The following is a 19,140-nucleotide window of genomic DNA, read 5'->3' as shown; positions in this document are numbered from 1 at the left end:
ACAGTAGGAATTATGCCATGTGGATTCCTCATCAGCTGGAGGGGTTTGAAGACACCCCTGGCAGCAATGGCACACACTGCTCTCCAGGACATTATGGGGCAATTCCCAGTGACACCATGTGGGAACCTTCCCCTGCCATCTTCATTAGTGACCTGGAGGTTGACAGGACGCACAAGGCTCAGTGCACTTCTCCAGCCCCTCCACTGTGGCAAGTCCCTGGAGCACAGCACAGCTGCTCCCAGTTCCTGGGGAAGACAGCAGCCCCCCCAAGGTCCCCAGCACTTGCCTCCCTAATCTGTGAAACCTGGGGCTGCAGCAGCCAGTCTCAGGCTCTGGCAGGTCACAGCCCATGGCAAGCCTCTTGCCCACACTGCATATGTCTGCCCGTCCATCCCCCTGAAATGAAACCCACAGTCCCTGCCTCTCTGCCAGCAGCTGCCCCCACAGCTCAGGCTGAAACCTTGGCTGAAGCTAGGGCGTCACAGTGGCTGAGGGCTGGGAGGGAGGGGGCATGGCACTGTCAGGGACTTGCAGGTAGGAGGCTTTAGCAGGAGCAGACCCACCAGGCCACTGCAGAAATGAGTGACCCCCTTCCAGCCTGGCCCTTGAGAAAATCAGCTGAGGACCAGGCATGCCACCAAAGTGGCACATCCAGCACTCACACAGCCCTGGCAGCCCAGCCATCCCCCTGCCACCCCCCACCCCCCCAAATTGTCCCTCCCCTCCTGCCACAGGACTCCACTGCTCCAGGTCTCACCACCCCGTCCCCTCCCTTACCTCTCCTGCAGCTCTGTGCTCTCCTGCCACCCTGTTCTGCCAGCCTCTCCAGCTGATGCTGTACAGCAGGCCAGCAGACTCAGCAGCTCCTGAAAACAGCCTCGCTCGCAGCTGCCTCCTGCCAGACCACACATGGCAGCAGCCTTTTGATCTGAGCCTTTCTCCAGGCGCACCCTGTGGCTCTGCATCCTTCCCCTCTTCCTCAGCCATTGCCTGCAATGCGGCTCCAGCCCAGCCTCATCCCTACCACAGCCACCAGCCCCCAGCCCAGCAAGGATGAGGGAGGGCATAGCTGCAGTGGCAGCTGGTGCTATGGAATAGCCTTTGGGCTCCAGGGCAAGTCACGGCTCTTATCCCCCAGATGGACGCTGCAGAGATCATCCAGCTCGCCACAGAGGTCTGCCTTGCTGAGAAGGAGTGCACTGCAAAGCAAAGTCCTTGGTCTCTCCAGAGACTGGAGCAGCAGCAGCCAGCTCTTGTGTTCACATCCCAGCGCTGTACAAGGGGACCAGCATCCTCCAGGGTCTGCACCCCATGAGGCACACCAGGGTTATCCCCACTCCAAGTGCTTCCTAGAGGACACCAAGCACAGGACACTGGCAAGACTCACCCACAGAAGAGCGGAGTTCAGAGGTGCAAAGACATGACCACAGTGAAGGCAAGGCTGAGCTCATGGCAAAGCCCACCATGTGAAACAGCCACGAAACACAGATGCAGACCTGGTAAGGCAGCAGTGCTGCTGTCACATGAGCATGACCACAGTGAGGGGCCAGTGCACCCCAGCAAGGAGCTGGCCCCGCAGCAGCGCTCCCCAGGATCCCTCCTGCTATGCAAAAGTCAAAGCTCTGCTGCAGGGATGTTTTCTGGGGGATGGAATAACAACCAAAGAAGGGGGCTTCCCCCTGCACAGCACAGTCCCAATCCAGCAAAGGCACAGAGCCCAAGAGGGGCATCCCACCATGGTGCCCCCAACCTGTTCTGGGCATTGCCCCTCTGCACCACCTGACTCACGCTGGCAAGGGAGAAAACCGAATGGGGCCAAGGGAGCAAGAAGGGCTCCAGAGGGGATGGGAGCTGGTGTCTGAACCAAAGGCTCTGTCACATCCCTGCAGGCCCAGGCTTGCCGTGTGTGCTGATGGAGCTCCGAGGAGCACACATAAGCCCGGCACCATGCCAGCCCCCAGCCCAAGGAACACACGCTGCCTATGCCATTGGTTCAGTCCCATTTTGCTGCTCAATGCGGCAGCAAAAGCAGCAGATCCGGCCACCTGGCAGGTCCTGGCCTCACTGCACGGAGTTGTGCAGTCAGCCCGGAGCCTCGGCGCTGCCCCGACCCAGCGCCCTCTCCAACCTCCCCGCCCCAAAGCGACAGATCGGCTGCACTTCCCAGAGATACCACAGGGCCGGGAAATCCAAGGGGCATTGTGCTGCGCTGAGCCAGGTTAAATATATCTGCACAGCTCCTTGGGCTGCATTCCTGGGAGGCTGAAAGGATAAACAAGACTTCCTGCAGGAACTGGAGACAATGGGGGGATAATTAGTGCTAATGCCCAGTGCAGAAACAAAGCAGGTAGCAGATATTTTGGTCTTTTCCACCCTCCTCCTTCCCTCTGCACCCCCTCCCCCCACCCTGAAACGCTCAGGAAGAGACACTCAGACTGGCATAATTGGGCTCCCGGGCCAGCTACAAGAGATGAATGATTTAAAATGAGGAAAGCTGCCTCTGTCGAGGGTTCAGCCTGGGGCTTCATAATTCCAGGCTTCCAGGCACACGAGCACAAGTCTCGGAGACCCGTTTCTTCTAGAGCCAGCCCAGCTCAAGCTGGGCCCATACATGGAGGGTCCCAGCAGAGGAGGTTTGGAGATGGAGCTCGCAGCCATGCCCCGCTTCCAGCAGGGCCCAGCAGCAATGCCAGCGCTGCCCGGGTCAGCCGCGAGCAACGCGGAGGGAGAGCTCCCATCGCTGCGGGAAGGGAGCCTCGGCACCCCCGCCTCCCTCCGCAGCCAGGCGGAGATCTGCTCTTCACAGTTACCTCCTCTCCACTACAGCAAAGACCTAACTAGGGCTTGTTTTCAGCTACAGAGATTTTTAATCCTTTCTCCTATCCCAATCCCTTGGGAGTGCTCCACAGATCGGCCACATTTCCCAGTCCTCCTCCCGGTGCTGCGGAATGACAGACTGACCCAGCGCTCCCTGGACACTTTTCCAGCGCATTACACAGGTCATTTAAAGCCTTTCAAGACAAAATGCTCCCACGCCCTGAGGTGACTCAAAGCCATTAGCATCGCTTTGGGGAGGCCTCTCCACTGCTGCACAGGAGCACTTTTGCCCATCATCTCAAAATAAAATACATTTATAAACAAAAAAGCACCAATTCCCCTTGGCTCAGCTTCCCCCTGCAATATCCCCTGTCAAGGGGCTGGATCTCTAGAGGGAGGAAGAGGCTCCAGCCCACAGAACAGACAGGTATGGCAGTGCCACTGGCTGTCCCCATGTCCCATGGTCTGCTCTGAATGTCACCGACACCCACAGTGGTGTCCTTCATTCTTTATGAAGCACATCAAAGGATGCTCCACCAGCAATACCTCACTGATCCTCTGGGACCAGCCCCAAGCTCACTCCCCCAGCCACCCAGGAGTGGTTTCCTGAGCCAAGGGCACCAGCACAGCCGTGCCACTGCTGGACATGGATTCCCATGGCTCATGCCAGGATAGGGACTAACTGCTGAAGGCAGGCACAGAGCTCACAGAGCCAGGGGAGAACCACGCAGCTCACCCCACCACCCCACGGATCAGCCTGTGGCAATGGAGCAGGGAACAGCCCTGAACCCAGCACAGGCTGCATCCTGGAGCACTCTAAACAAGTCCACCATCCCCACCCAGCTGGGTGGAGGACTTGGACCATGCTGGTTGCCTCCATCACCCCTGTTCCCAGCCAGCTTGCCTCCACCACACTGCATCTCTCCAAAGTTCTCTTCCCTGTTCTGAGGGGCAGCCAAGGTAATTTTGGCAGCATGCAGGAGCTGTGGATCTGCCTGTCATCCCTTTCAGCTCTGCTCAGCTGCAGTTCAGGATATGAAGCAGGCAACTACAAAGGTAATTTCCTCCTGCCATCCCTGCTCCCTCCCTGTGGGCTGCCCGAGGGAGGCAGAGGCATCTGGCTGGCGACAAGAGGCAGGACACAGATAATACCTGCTCTCACACACTGATAAGTTCTTTAATGATCTGAAAGGAGCCCGAAACATTCCAAATTTTGCATCTGTCATGATCACAGATGATTCCAGAGCCTCCCCGGGGGTTTGACACAAGAGCACCTGACACACCTGATTCCCCATGGGAAACAGCTGCGGCTCCACAGACAGGCAAAGCACACACCTGCTGAGGAATGACAAGTGGACACAAATTCCTGCAGTGCTGGAGGGAGCACATCACTCTGCAGGGTCACTCCAGGACTGACCACAATGGTGGCCAGAGGCTTGGGAAAGTACTGACAGGAGCAAAAGAGTTTAAAAAAACTCCACCTTAAAAAAATTAAGTGTGTAGATATATATTCAGTCTGGCAGGCCCATGGTCTGCCTCATCCAAGTGCTGGAGCACTGTGCAGCACCACAGCCAGCAGTGCCAGCACCACAGTGTCATGTTGGGTCCCAGCATCAGCTCAACAGTGCGGGTGGCAGCCTGAGCCAGTACAGCATCCAGCCAAAACCCCAGCCTCCTTAGAGAAGTGCTGAGCCAGGTCACCATGCAGTCCAAAACCCCCCCACATTCCTCCCCACAGGAGGCCCAGGGGGCAGTGAATGACAGCAGCTGCTCACAGCCGCACACCCTGAGCTCAAAGGCCAGTGCTACTGCCCCAGCCCACCCCTGCTCTGGGTTATTGACCATCCTTGAGACCACCCTTCCCTGCCTCGCTGCATTCGGTCCTGTTATACAACCAGGTTTGTGAGGTTCTTTGAGGATCATCCACAAAATGCATTTAAGCTGCTCTGTGTCTCTTTGAAAAAGAAACCTAATTAATTCCTCAATATTGCTGCTGTGATGTCAGAGGATGCTGCAGGCTGCACCTGTGACAGCTGGCACATTGTCACCTCCCCTGTGCCCCACAGAACCCCACTCCAGTCAGGCCTCTGCCTCCTGCCTGAATGCAATTTTTCCCCTTCTGTCAACCAACTCAAAATTGTGTTTGTGTACTAGTCGATATCTTGCATCTGCAAAACAAGAAATAGACTGAGCAATTCATTTCTCTCTGAGACACAAATCTCAGTTATAAACAAAATAATGACATTCTGCGGAGGCACAGAGCCCTTTCATTTGGAATCCCATGGATGTGTGTGAAGCTGGGGGGATCCCTGACACAGCTGGCACACAGACCTGCTGAATGTGTTCCTGCATGGATGCAGCACAAGTCCCTTGAATCTGCCCTCAAAGTCTCAGTGATGCAGCAAGTTTCCACTTATTTATCACACTGGCTTTTCACAAGCCTGTGGGTTTTCCTTCTCTAGCAGAGTCACCAGACACTGAGATCTATAAAATACAGTTTTGAGACCTCAGAGCTTGCAGCATCCAACTGCAACATGTGTAAAAAAAAATCCCAGAAAAGTAAAAAACTACAACTCCTCCAAACAAACAACCCACCCCCCACAACTCTCCCCTCCTCCCCCTCTCCTCCCTCTCCCCCATTTCCCTTCAGTCACTCTACTGAGAGTAAAAAATTTGGAAGTTGTTTGACCCACACAGTGACAGCAGCATCCCCGTTCATTCACAGACTGCTCTGGCTGAGATTCCATTCCAGCCGGATCCCACCCACCCCCTTTTCCTGTCCAAGGGCAGAAATCCCCAAAAGGAAGCAAACCAGATGGCAACACCCAGTTGGGAAGACCTGGCAGCAGCGTTGGTCTCCTGCAGCAGCGCCCCCTCGCTGGGACCTCCCAGGCAGCCTCCCCTTCAATAATAAACAGAATCACCGTCAGAATCACCACAAGCCTTTTCTACTTTAAGACAGACTCCCCCGATTCAGCACAGTCCAAAATGCTCCTGGATCATGCCAGGGCAGCTTTGGCTGCGGTGGGAGTAGACACAGAACACACCAGGCTTTCCCACACACCTGAGCAATGGGGGACCTGATGGCACCTGCAGTGGGGCAGTGTCCCCTCCTCAGTCTGGGGCACTGGTGTAGCACCAGGGGACATTTGGGACAGCCCACATCCCCTGTGAGCAAACACGCACAGGAGAAAGAGATATCATTTAGGGGGAGGGAAAGGGGGACAGGGACATATATTTAGGTTGGACATCAGAAAATGTTTTTTTCACCCAGCAGGTGATTAAAAACTGGGACAGGCCCCCCAGGGAAGTGGTGATGACCCCAAGGCTGCCAGAGCTCATAAAGCACTTGGACAACACTTTCAGGCAGATGATGAGATTCTTGGGGTGTCTGTGCAGGGCCAGGAATTGGACTTACTAATCCTGATGTGTCCCTTCCAACTTAGCCTAGTCTATGATTCTGTGACAGGGATGACAGCAGCACTGAAATACAGGAGACGTCCCCTGCTGTCCTGGCACCCAGGGCACTTCAGGTTTGTTTGCTGGGGGAGGAAAGCCAAGCCCACAGGGACATGGGGATCAGTGAGCTGCATGGAGGCTGACTGGCACAACAATGCTGAGACTGCATGAAAAGAAGATAAAAAGTGGTCCAGCCTGACCCCTCCCACCAGCATCCCAGATTTTTGTGACCCAGCCCCATTCCCACACTGGAGCAGGCCTAGGGGCCAGCAACCCACTCCTGTCTTTGCTGTGTTAAAAGGCATTTCTGGGGGCCGCGTTCCCCACAGCAGTGAGCTGGCAGCCCCAGAAAATAAGGGCAAGGGTGTCCCCATCCTGGTCACAGGACCTACCTGGCCCCAGGGCAGGGGGCCAGAGCAGGGCAGACTGATGGACTGCCAGCGAGCACAACTGGCTGTTTCCTGAGAAAGTGCAGTGCATCCAGCTGCACAAAAAGGGTGGTTCTGCCACTGGCCAGGCTCCCTGGGCCAGGGGCCGGCACAAAGACAGGAAAAGGCAGATGCTGAAGCCACCACATCCTGCCAGCATTGGCAGGGCCCCATCACTGGCTCTCCAAAAGCCAGGGCTGCAGCATGCCTAGCTGTGCCCCACATTGTCTGAAGGATGACACAGCCACAAGCTCCGGGCTCAGCACCATGACCCTCCTGCTCTCGAGGATGAGAGGCACGTCCAGGGCCGCTGGCACAAAGGTCCAACCCAATGTTTCCAGCACCGTGTAGGAACACATGCAGGCGCCCAGGGTCCGAGGGGTGAGACGTTCCCTGCACGCCACTGGAGCCCCCCGCCCTCGCACAGCACAAGGCGCCTTTCAGAGCCACACAGACACACCATTCTCCTGCTGCTGACCTCCTTGCCCTGGCATTTTTGGGACCCAGGCTCCACAGTAGCAAGCGATGGCGTTGGAAGCAGCAGCCTGAGGCTGGTCATCAGCATCCCCGTGCGGGTGCTCGCTGGTCAGAGGGGCTGCCAGGGCTGCCTGATGGCACAGCCAGGCACTCATTAGGCTGCAACACACACTTGCTTTCCCAGGCAAAGAACACTAAAAGCAAGGGAAAGCAGCAACACAGGCTCCAGCCTCCCCAAGGCTTTGTCCCCCTCCAGAAGGGAGCTCAGGGGAGCAGCCACAGAGCCTCTCACCCCAATGTGGGGAGCACCAGCCTCAGAGGGGTTCCAAGCAGGCTAAGGTGGGTTTGTAATCGCCAGCAGCAACTCCTTCCAGAAGAACAAAATAATCACCTCATCAGCTTGTCAGCTTCCTTAAATGAACCAGCTGTGCAGCCTGCAGAGACAGCTCTGGTTCCAGCATCTCTGAAGGGACAGCCTTGGTCTCTCCAGTGACCAGCCTTAGTGATGCACGAACCCCCTCAAGCCAGGGGTTGACCCAAGAGCTAAAAGGCTCAAGGTGTCCCTCCACACTACAGAAGCCCCAGCTGACAGTTCAGAAACCCACAGAGAGCTCAGGGGAGTCACAATGTGGGTTTGGAAACACCTATTCAACCCTGGAGAGGATGGAACAGGAGACAACATAATCCTGGCTTTAAAACTAAGTCATTTATCAATCTCACATGGTCTCAGGGCCAATCCCACTCTGCTCACAAACTGGCACACACACTGACACACACCCCTGAGCCATGCCTGTATCTCGGAGGCCAGCACAGCTCACCTGGTGCACGCTTTGCAAGGCAGGGATTTATCACCCACTGCAGCTCCATGTCTTTTGCAAAGCAGCACTTCCAAACCAGGCAGGATGTGGGCTGTGCACAGGCACGGCCTCCCAGCCGCCATGGAAGGCTGCACAGGGCACAGACCCAGCTTGGATCACAGCAGCCAGCACATCCAGGGCTCTGTAGCCACCTGCCTGAACCGAGACAGCTGCTGCTGTCATTGACATCAATTCATTCTTCCCCCTTGTATTGCTATTGCACTTACTGTCTCTTCCCAGGAGCATCCTCAGGGAACATCCCCTCAGTGCGAGAGTATTCCAGCACTGCTGCTTGGGCCAGCCTCCCTCCTTCCCTCCCTCCGTTTTGTGGCCGCTTTTACTACCTGGTCAGGGGCAAAAGCCAAGCCTCGAGTCTGCTCTTCGACGGTATGCAGTACAGACATGCAGTACAGACAGCCTCAGCACAGAGCCCATGACACCCGGGGGAGAAGAGGCAGCTCTGCACAGCCCCTCCAGCACAGACTGAGGATCACTACCCACTGCAGCCGGGGTACAGGAGGGAAGGGCAGTGCAGAAGCGTCTAGGAGCAGCTCGAGCCCACACTCAACGCCCCCCCGGCAGGCCGACAGGTCGATGGCACCTCCCAGGTTTGCCAGACACTGCCCGATGATGCCCCCCTGCCATCTGGGAGCCAACAGTGCCCTGTGCTCCGCCAGGCACCGCTGCCAGCTCCCACCCGGCTGCGGCAGCTCCTCCGGCAGAGCCGGTCTCCTTGAAGCCGCCTTCCGACAACAAAAGCCGAGCCGAAACCTCCGGGCTGGCTGGGGAGACCTGGGCGGCAGCCAGGAAGGGCAGGAGCCATTAACGCCGGCGTGTCCGGACTTGAGGGAATGACGGAGCTAACAGAGCCATCTGCCCTCGCCGGAAACTCCGCAGACCGCTGGGCAGAACGGCCCTTCACCGCACTCCAGCCCTCGCCAGCTGTGCTCCAGCCCTCGCCAGCGGTGCACACAGGGGCAGTAAACCTGCGGTTGGGATGTTTTTTGAGGCAAAACAGGAAAATAAAGCGCGAGAACGAGGTGGCACTTGGGCACTTTTTCCAGCAGCTGCCCAGATCCTTGGCACAAACAAACACACTGCGCTGCCAGCTCAGCAGTGACACCCCAAAGTGCGGGCAGCACCCCGGAAACGTCTCCCGACCCCCGGTGCCCGGGGGGCAGCGCTTGCAGACCTCCCTCACGTGGCCGTGTCTCTCCTCTGCGGCTTCCGAAGCGCCGGTCACGGAGTCCGCTACCGATTAACTTCCGTGGCCCTGGAGTTCATCAGATTACAGCCGCGCTGGTGGAAGGGGGTGGGGGGGGGGGGGGGGGGGCAGCAGGATTAGGGCAGCACCGGCCCCGCACCGGCTCTTCGGCGGCGACGACAGCCCGGCACTACAAACCGCCGGGAGCTGGCACGGGGCTGAGCAGCGAGAGGGGATAGGACAGTCTCCACCGTAAAACCCGGGGCGAGGGGGAACGGCGGGGGCATAACGAGGCGCGCGCGGGATCCCTAAAGCCGCGGGCGGGGAGCCAGGAGCCGGCGAGTTCGTATCCGCTCCACCGGTAACGCACCGCCGCTCCCCAGCAGGACGGCTCTCGGCGAACCGGGGGAACGGGAAGGCCGCGGGAAGCCCCGAGCGGGGACAGGCCACTCGGGTCTCCCCGCTAAGCGGCGGAAGGTGACGGAGCCGGCTAGCAGATGCATTCGGCAACGGGGAGAAGCGATCGGGAGCGGGGGGAGCCGGCAACGGCTCCCGGGAAGGGCGGCAGTCCCCCGCCCCGCCACTTGCTGCAAACCCGCAGGAAGGGCCGCGCCGGCCAGTTCGGTGCTTCCTCCCGCCCCGGTACCTACCAGTGGGTCGCGGAATCCCCTCCCCGACTCGGTGCCGCCTCCCGCCCCGATGCCGGTACCTACCGGCGGCCCGCGCGAGCCCCCCCGGCCCGCCCCGGTGCGCCCGCCCGCCCCGGTGCCGCCGGTACGTACCGGCGGCCCGCGGGAGCCTCCCTGCCGCTGCCCGGGCATCTTGGAGGCGCGGGGACACGGCAGCGGCGGCGGCGCGCGCGGGGCGGGCGGGGCGGGGCGGGGCCAAAAACCGCGCGCGGCCCCGCCCCTCCCTCTTGGCCCCGCCCCGCCTCAGGTGAGGCCTCGGCCCCGGCGCCGGGAGCGCGCCAGGGCTTGGGCGGCTCCGCGGGGCGTGGGGACCCTGCGTGCCACTCTGGGAACACTGAGTGACCCTCTGTGTGCTCCCTTGGGGCGGGGGACAGTACGTGTTCCCGTGGGGTGGGGGGGCACTCCGTGTTCCTGTGGGTTTAGAGGCAGCGTAGGTCCTTATGGGGCAGGGGACAGTGTGTGTCCCTATAAGATGTGGGGAGCTGTGTGTTCCCATGCGATGGATGACACTGTATGTCTGCATGTTTGTGGTGAAGCTTGGTACCTTGACAGCGGGTCATTCAACACATTTATTTTTTTCAAAGTGAAAAATGAATTAAATGGGGTTTTCACCATCTGGTTCAGCATCACAAAGGGGTGTCCCACCCAGTGTTCCCCATACCAGCAAACCAGCTCTGGGTGAGGTTGGCTTGTTAGGCGCAAAGTGCACATATATATGTATCCACAGCAATAACATCAAAGGGAAACATGGGAGGGGGAATCCAGAACTGTAATTTATTTCTTCATAATATGGGGACATGTGGCACAGGTTATTTATATTTGAAGGCCGCCCAGAGTGTAAAATGAGCCATCTTTTTAAAATAAACCTGAGGAAAAATACATCCAGCACCCTGGTGCATCTGAAGGTGAGGCCGGGCAAGCTGCTGGCAGGTGCTGGAGGAGGCTCTATGAGCTGGGACCAGCAGGCGCCTCCTGCCTGCCCTGAGCGCCATCATCACTGCACACACACAGACAGGCACCGTGTTGGTCCGGGTGGACGCTGAGCACTTGGCAGCTGTGGAGCTGTGGCTCTCCAGTGAGACAGGACACATGCAAGGCTACTGAGCAGCCAAGGCTGCCTCCACCACCATGGCTGGCCCGGTTCTTACCTGGTTTGCTGTGCAGAGGGATCACAAATTCCAGCAGGGTCTGACAACAGGGGAGTTAATATGCACCATGTTGTTTGCATTAAGCCCCATCTCTAATTTTCTATCAGTGAAAGCACAGCCCAGGCAGCTGTGGCAAAATCACAGAATCTAGAGCTGTCCTGGGACCAGCCTTTGTCTATGTACCTGTGCAGAGCAATGTGAGGTGAGTGAACAGCCTGGCCAGAGCCCCATCCTCTGACCCTTGGACAGGCAGGAAATTAAAACCGCTTTTCCAAATTCAGAGCCACCCATAGCCCACAGCAGGTAACCAGGGATAGGTTCAGGCTCTGAGCAGAGCTGGAGCCTGTGGCTGGGCAACAGCAGAGATACGCAGCTCCCAGACATGGCACATTAGGCTGCAGGGAACTGAGACCAGTGGTAATGAGCAGATGGCTGGAGGTCACAACGAAGTCCCACCACCAAGGGTCTCTGGGTGACAACCTGACTGCCCAGCACTCACTGCAGTGCTGTAGTGCAGATACCAGTGGCAGCTCAGCCCTGATCTCTGAGAGCCTCGGCCTTCTTCCCACAGCAGCCAGGGACACAAAGCCACAAAGCCCAGATGGTGGCACTGCGCAGTGGTGGCCAGCTCCAGTGTACTCATGTCCCTCTAGCTCCCAGCTCCAGTGCCAGCCCTCACCCCAAAATGAGCAGAGCCAGGGAGCAGCTGCAGGGGTGGCACAGCAGGGATCAGTCTCAGTGTCTCCTCTGCACACTGGAAAGCAGCTCACGGGGCTGGAGCAGCTGCTGGGATGCCCCAGTGGAGATCAGCCCCTGTGGCTCCTCTGCTCTGCAGATCTGGCTGTTGCTGGCACTCCCAGCTGAGGGGCTGTGCTGGATGTGTGCAGCTGCGGTTCCAGCTGCCAAGCAGACCCAATGCCAAGGCCCAGAGTGGGCTGGGACCCACCAGACCATAGCTCAGAGACACAGTATATTTAAGTCCCTCAGAGAGTTTTCCTCATGGATCACTGCAGATGCCAGCCTTCCTTGAGGCCTGGTGGGCGCAGGATTAGCTGGGATCCTGCATTAATCGGCAGAGGTGGCAGAGGTGACCTTGGGCAAATATTTACAATTATTGCGGTGTTGTGTCTGTGCATGTACTCAAAACACAGAAGGGATAGGGTTCAAATGGCACTTTAAGGAGCTGCAGGGAAGCAAGAGAGTAAAGCTCCTCATATTGATGTGCTGAGTAGTCCAGGGTGGGGATATCATCTGCCCACAAAGGCCTGTCGTTTTCAGAGTGGCAAGTGCTCAGCAGCCCTTCTAGGATCTGTGCATTTTGAATAGGGACCATCTCAGTTTCTGCATCACACGGCTGTGAGTGTGTTGCTTGGAGTCAGGGAATTGTGATTTTCCTGCCCAAGGCTGGTCTGCACTCACATCCACATTGAACAGACAGGAATGGAAACACTTGAGTTATGCCATGTACCTGGGATGTCGACTGAATAAATAACATGAGGTTATAAAGCAGGATTCCCCCTTGAAAATTTGTTCTTCCGGTGAAAAGCACAGAGGAAAAAAATCCTTTTAAGTTCTGCATCCCTTTTCCCACTCCCTCTGAAGAGCAGGCAGGCAGTGTGGAGATGAGCAGGGCTGGATGGATGAATTCCCCCAGAAGAATTTCTCCTTGATTCTTTTCTACATTTTGATGATTTCATTCCTCCAGTTCTCACTAGCATCTCCTTTATCCCCAGTTCTTCCCCAAAGGCATTCTGCTCTGCTCCCTCCTGCTGCGAAGGGAGCGGCAGAGCAGAGATCAAAGTGGATACTGTGCACCACCTCATGTTGAGGCCTGGAATTTCCTCACCATGACCTAGAGGTTGTTGCTTAACGGTTGTCCCTCCAGGGGAGTGGGGTAAGCTTTTTCCCAGCCGGTTTACCAGCCTCCATACCCAAGGACACAATTTTGATCCCTAAACAATCAGTTGAGTAGGAAATAAAACAAGAAGGAAGTACAGAAGTTACTCCCAAGGTCATGCTCTGCAGAGCACAGCACTGCACTCAGTGGGACACGCACTGCAAGGAGCAGGGCAGTGCTGCTGGAATGTTTCCCATGAACTTGATTTCAGGCTGCTGGACCTGCTCAATGGAGCATCCAAGGGGAATACTGGCTCTCAAAGCCCAGAGATTTCTGATGTGTTTTTATGAGAATTTCTCCTTCCTCTGATATATTTCCAAAGCTGCATTTGAGAATGTCCCTTTGTACACACATATCCCTGTGATAGCACAAAGGGAAAGGGAGGTTACACCACACCTGCATTCACCAGGTCCTAGCCAAGGATAGCTCAGGCTGGTATCACGGGGCTCCCACAGTGACCACACCGGCTTGGGGAATGCTTCAGTTAACCCCTGTGCTGTGCAAAAGAGAAGCCAGCTTTCAGCAGCCAAACTAGCCTTCCTCAACCCCAGCCAGCTCCTGGCATCACCAGAGCTGCCCTGACTCACCATGCTGCAAGGAGCATTCCCCCTTCCCAGCTCATGGCTCACACACACTCAGGGCAGCCCTTCCATGTTTACATGAACCTCCCACTTTCTTTGAGCCTCACACACTGACAGGTAACAGGTATTCTACTACTATAGTCTTTTCACTCCAACATTAGGCAATCTTAGCAATCAAACAAAGCAAATATGCTCTTAGTAAGACCTAAGTCAGGCTTATAACCAGAGAAAAGCAATATGCTCACTTCAGAGCACTCAAAATTTCCACAACAGTCATCATCTGCAGCAAAGGATATCAAAGACTTTCCAAAAAGGAAAGATGTGCTCTCCCAGCTTATATATTCCCCTACCCCTCTGCCTGCAGCACCCAGCAAGTGATTCCTCCTCGCTGTTAACACCTCATCAGCTGGAAGTAGGGAGAAAAAGAGTGAATGCTGAGCTTGAAGGAATTTAAGGAGAGACAAATGACAGCAGATCCTCCCTTGGGGCTCACAGTAGCACCTCTGGGTAGGAGCACTGCTGGGCAGGGAACTGAGAAGACAAGGACTGAGGTTTGACAGAGCAGGATTCCTGTTTTGGCTACGCAGGTGCCCATCCCTGTGTGTGGGGCTCATTAGGCTGTCCTGAGCCCGCTGCCCACCCTCAGTAAATAACTCATATTCTTAAACAGCCCTGTCTTTGTTACTGAGGCAGAGGAGGGAGCAAAAGGCACATCGAGGGCATTTACTGAATCAGGTTGTGAGATAGAGGCTACGTAGTTTCACACATCAGCGTGGGCTGGCTGCCCACAGTCTCTCCCCAGGGGTGGCACAGGCAGAGCAGCTGCCAGGGCACAGGTGTGAGGATGGCAAGACTGCATTGGGTGAAGCCCAGATGTTTATCTGGGCAACAGGAGCAGGCAGGCCTCCTGGGAGGCAACTAACCTTAGGAACAGCTGAAATGCAGGGAGAGAGCTGGACACAGCCCTGGGTAGGGAGCTGGCTCCTCTCCAGCTGGGAGACAGGCCAAGAGCTTTTAGGCAGCCTGGAGAGTGGAGTTTGCCTCACTGTGTCCCACCGTGGCAAGCCAGTCAGATGAGACTGGGGCAGGCCTTGCAGAATAGAACAAAATGCAAATCAGAGTGAGAGAAGCTCATCTCAAGGATAATGTGATGTGCTGCTGTTCAGTGAGAGGAGCTGGGAAAGCAACTGATGCTGAAAGCACAGCAAGTGAGGCTGCATGTGGTGACAAGGACATCAATGGATGTGGCCGAGTCTGGTGGGAGAAGACCCTACCCATGGATATGGTTGCACCCTCATGAGAGGTTGTCAGCCCTCAAGTCCACATGCGAGGTTCAAGTGAAGCCTCCCTGAGCTCCAGCCCTTTCTTCTCCGCACCACTCCCCCAGCCAGCTGCGACTCCCCAGTGTCGGGACAGACATTCCCTGTGGAACAGGCACCTGGCCTAGCAGGTCCAACAGGGTGCACTGCCTGCTGCTCTGCTCCTCCCTCGGCAGACATGGGGCTCGGGAGCAGAGCTGTGTGTGCCGGCTCCAAATTAAAGTGATGTTCAGGCTTGATGGCAAATTGAAGTCTGGAGGAGGAAGAGGGGGAGATGGAGGATGGAACCATGCACAGGTGTACACATACACTGACTGTCTTGCCCCCTCCATTGCTGCTGGGGCTGGTGAAAGGAAGGGACATCCCTTATGTCCCTTATGAGAGCTAAAACTATGCAGAGAAGCTGAAAAGCTGTGGTGAACCTTCAAAATTTTAGCTACTTCCCATAGCAGAGGCCATGGTGACACCAGTCTAGCCCATGAAAACTTGCGTGGGGGCTGATACTGAGTGGGAAAAGCTTCTTTCACCTCACACAGGTCTGGTACAAGAGCCGAGCTGGGAGTATCAACCAGCAGTTCAGAGGGGAAACACAATTCACTCAGCTCATTAGGAGGGTGACTGTTGTATTGTGGTTTTATTTTGAAGGTTATTGTTTGATTTGTCCTTTTGGGGTTTTTCTCCCCCTGATTTTAGAGGGACACAGACCTGCCTTTGTTATTCAGTTTAGCCAGGTGTCAGTTTGTCTTTTTGCTACTTCGCTACTTTTCTGCCAAGTTTCAAACCCCTTACTCCCGCATCCAGTTGTTAACCCCTCCTGTCCCAAGCAGTTTTCCTCCTTTGTATTCCCTGCCTTGTGTTCCACCCACAGTTCTTACATTGTATCCTCCCTTGAGATCTGCCCCCCTTTATAAGCTGCTGTTTGTCCCCAGCTCCTTGCCTGGGACCCTGAGACTCCGGGAGTGTAACATCAAACAAAGTAACCCAGTGCCACCCCAGACCCGTGATGCTGCTGTGGTCTTTTTGTTCCGTGCTGCCCCTCCCCTGGTAGCTGGAATTCTGCGGAGCCCCAAACAGAGGGACTGTCGCCCCCCCCCCACTGTCACCATCTAGCCGGGGACTGCGACAGGTGATTAATCAAACCATTTACTGAGGGTTGTGGTGGGATCTCCACCACCAGCTGTGAACACTCACCAGCCTGTGCTTCATTCCCACAGAGATGGGACCCAGAGCGGAGCTGATCAGTGTGCTGAGCTGCCTGGTCATCCTGGCTGCCCCCCACTCTCTGGGGATGGTCCATTCAGCTGAAATGGCAAAACAAAAATATTGCTCTTTTGGATGGAGATAAAAGGTAAAAACTTCACATCTAAGGGCTCAGAAGTGTTGTTATGGCGGTGGTTTTTCTCCTTGTTTTCCAGAGAGGCTCTGGCTTGACCAAACCACTGTGCAGCTATCCAAGCATCTCAGTCTTCAGCCAGCACCGAATTCCTGCAGAGCTGGGCACTCACGCTTTTTTTTTTTTTTTTATTTTTAAAGCTTCAGCAGGATTTTCATTCCTCACCATCTACTTAAAGTAAGGCAAGTTTCTTGCCTTCCCAGAAACTCACAGATGCAAAGAGAATGTCAGTATAAGGTTCTAAGAAGATCTGATGCTTTTTTGATTGAAGTAGACTTCCCAACACTGCCCCTTCATGCTGGTTGCATCCTGAGGTTTGTGGAGCTCCTTTGCTGCTGCTGGAAAAGTTGGTCTCCCTCTCACACAGCTCATTATTGTAATTGCAGCTCTCACAAGAAACGAGCTCCTTCACAGGCACATCCATCCTAATGGCTTCTGCCTCACTGCTAAGGATAGATCATCAAAAATCAGGGCTACGAGGACTTTTGGAGAGCACTTCTGCTTCAGGTGTTTCACTCTGGCAGTGAAGAAGCCCTCTGAGATATCCATCAGCCAACGGAGAGTTGTGTTTGGGAAACACATTGCTGGCTTGACAGAGTGAGATAAAAATTGCTTTCAATTCATTTTCATAGTGAGCAGAGCATTCAGAACCATTCTGCCTGGCACCCCCTCCAGCAGGCAGCCCCAGGGAGTACCTGGGTCAGTCCTCACAGGTGCTGCAGTGCACTGGGTGAGTTTTTTCAATTTTATAGCCACTCACAGAGGTTTACAGGTCTGAAAAAAAGTGTTTCCACCAGCTCAGGAGGGCAGGAGAGCTGGCTCAGTGCACGGGATGCTGCTTTCCTTGGGGGTTGTTGCTATTGGAAGGGGTTGGTGCTCAGTGGGCTGGGCTGAGCTTAGCAGCTCCCCAGGCATTCTGCAGGAGATGGGGGGTAGGGGAGCTGTTGGGAACCCCAGGGTGCTGCTGTGTGGGCTGCAGTGAGCAGGGGAGCTCCAGAGCTGCCCATAGCCTTTGCGAGGCATCACCACAGTATGCCACATGCTCTCAGGGCTTGCCTGTCTTGATGGGAGCAGCAGCACAACCCAGAAGAGTCCCAGGGGACTGGGTATGCGCTGAGCCCAAGCACAAATCATGGATGGGAGGTGATGGAGCTGAGTTGATGTGCTTTGGCCTCATCCTCAGCTTTCATCTTCATCCCCACGCACAGAGATTTGGGGCTGGAGGAGCAGAGCTCAGGGGTCACCTTAGGGGGACCTTGTCAGAACAGGGAGCCCAATCCTGTGCTGAGCACAGTAGGGATGACGCAGTGCATGCTTGCAGGATAAGGTATGGCTGAAGGTGGCCTCACCCCCTCCATGTCACCAGTGGATTTGCCCCAGCAGGACTCCCACAGAGGCCCTGGGGGTGCACTTGGACACCTGCAGAGCAGTGCTGCACAGCCCTGCCTGCTGCCTGCGCCAGAATCAGCCCTGCTTGGGTTTCCACCCAGTGCTGCCATTATCTCTGGCTGGGATCAGGTGGTGCCAAGCCCTTTTTGGGTGAGAGGCAGCTCTCCTGGCTTTGCAGCACAGCAGGAGCCATGCTGGAAACCAGGCAGGATGAGAGCACTGCAGGGCAGCTCCCTGCCAGCCCCTTATCACTGACCCTGGGCCATGGTGCCTGCCTTGACCCTTGGGCTGGATGGACACCAGATGGCTGCACTGGATGGCCACTAGAGCCACTCGTGCAAGACCACCCGGGGCCAGCCCAGCTGCCACTGTCCCTGTGCAGGCTCTACATCTCCCTGCACATGGAAGCACAGGTTGTCTGCCCTGCTCCACAGGAACTGGGGCTTTCCAGAGACCTCAAGGTGCACAGAACTCTCCCCCACAGCCAGGACATCAGTGACAGCCCCATGCTACTGCCAGGAGCGACTGTCCTTCCCACTGACTCATTCCCCCAGGCACAGATAGATTTGAGTCCTTCCAAACTTAGCAAGAGTCATGGAGGGTTTTCCAAAAATCATTCATCAAAACTTCTGCTGATAATTATGAGTTTGTTGCTCATTTATTAGCACCAGGCTGTAATTACTTGGTATCCAGATGATTTGCTGCACAGATCATGTGGTGCTGAGTACGTCAGATGAGTACAAGGCTCAGATTAGGATTTTTAAGTGTGTTTTCCCAGGAAAGTCTGCAATGTATCCCTGAATGCTGTGCTGTCAACAGCACATCTGTGGGAAGGCGGAGGCAGACATGGGACTTTGGGATAGCTGTGGATAAGCCTTTATGGATAATTTTGCTCTGTTTTGTCCAGCTATAGCAATGTGGGTGCAGGGACATTTCTTTGTGTTTTCCAGGCATATGATACATGCATTCCTGTGACAGTTTGCCTGTCCCCAGCCAGTACCTTTTCAAGGCATTTTGCTGTTCAGTGGCCAGATGCAGTGCATAAGTGGCCATGCGACAGCACTTGGCCAAAGCCCTGCCCCTGTGACCTTGTGGTGACCCTGTCTTCAGCCATGGCTCTGCTCCCCATTCTTCAGACCAGCCCTGCTACCAAAGCTCCCAGCCCTGGGCCTGTGATTGTGCCATTGGGGTGTGCAGGTGGTGCTCCCTGTTTTCTGAGGAGAAGGATGCCATGGTGCTGGAACTACCCAGGAACACAGGGAGCAGATCCTTTTGGCAACAGCTGCTCTTCCTGGCTGTTTGGGCACTCTGGCTGCCATAAAGAGCCCGTCTTGTTGCTTACCCCCCCACAGCAGAGGCAGAGCAGGAGCTGCCTCTCCAGCTCAGTGGGTTACAGAGACCCCAGGAGCGATCAGGGCTTTCGGGAACTCTCACATGGCAGGGGAAGCTCAGCTGGTGCTGCTGCTTTGTGTTAGGGCCAGT

The 19,140-nt window shown here is 55.8% G+C and overlaps 1 protein-coding gene across 2 annotated transcripts in view; it reads right to left on the bottom strand.

The window, feature by feature from the left end:
• The window catches only part of MID2 (midline 2), a 67,102-nt gene extending 56,985 nt beyond the window's left edge, over positions 1-10,117 (bottom strand). Inside the window, exon 1 of one of the 2 annotated variants that reach the window (XM_059859329.1) lies at positions 10,025-10,117. The gene's annotated coding sequence lies outside the window, so the exon portion shown is untranslated. Of the gene's footprint in view, positions 1-9,892; positions 9,980-10,024 lie in introns of those variants that run through there. The other variant, XM_059859330.1, reaches the window with a different exon arrangement.
• Positions 10,118-19,140: the final 9,023 nt, after the last annotated feature.

This window comes from Haemorhous mexicanus, chromosome 14, assembly GCF_027477595.1.
Source record: "Haemorhous mexicanus isolate bHaeMex1 chromosome 14, bHaeMex1.pri, whole genome shotgun sequence".
Lineage (NCBI taxonomy): Eukaryota > Metazoa > Chordata > Aves > Passeriformes > Fringillidae > Haemorhous > Haemorhous mexicanus.
Note: the sequence above shows the minus strand (reverse complement) of the source record. Positions and strands in the feature narration are given on the sequence as shown.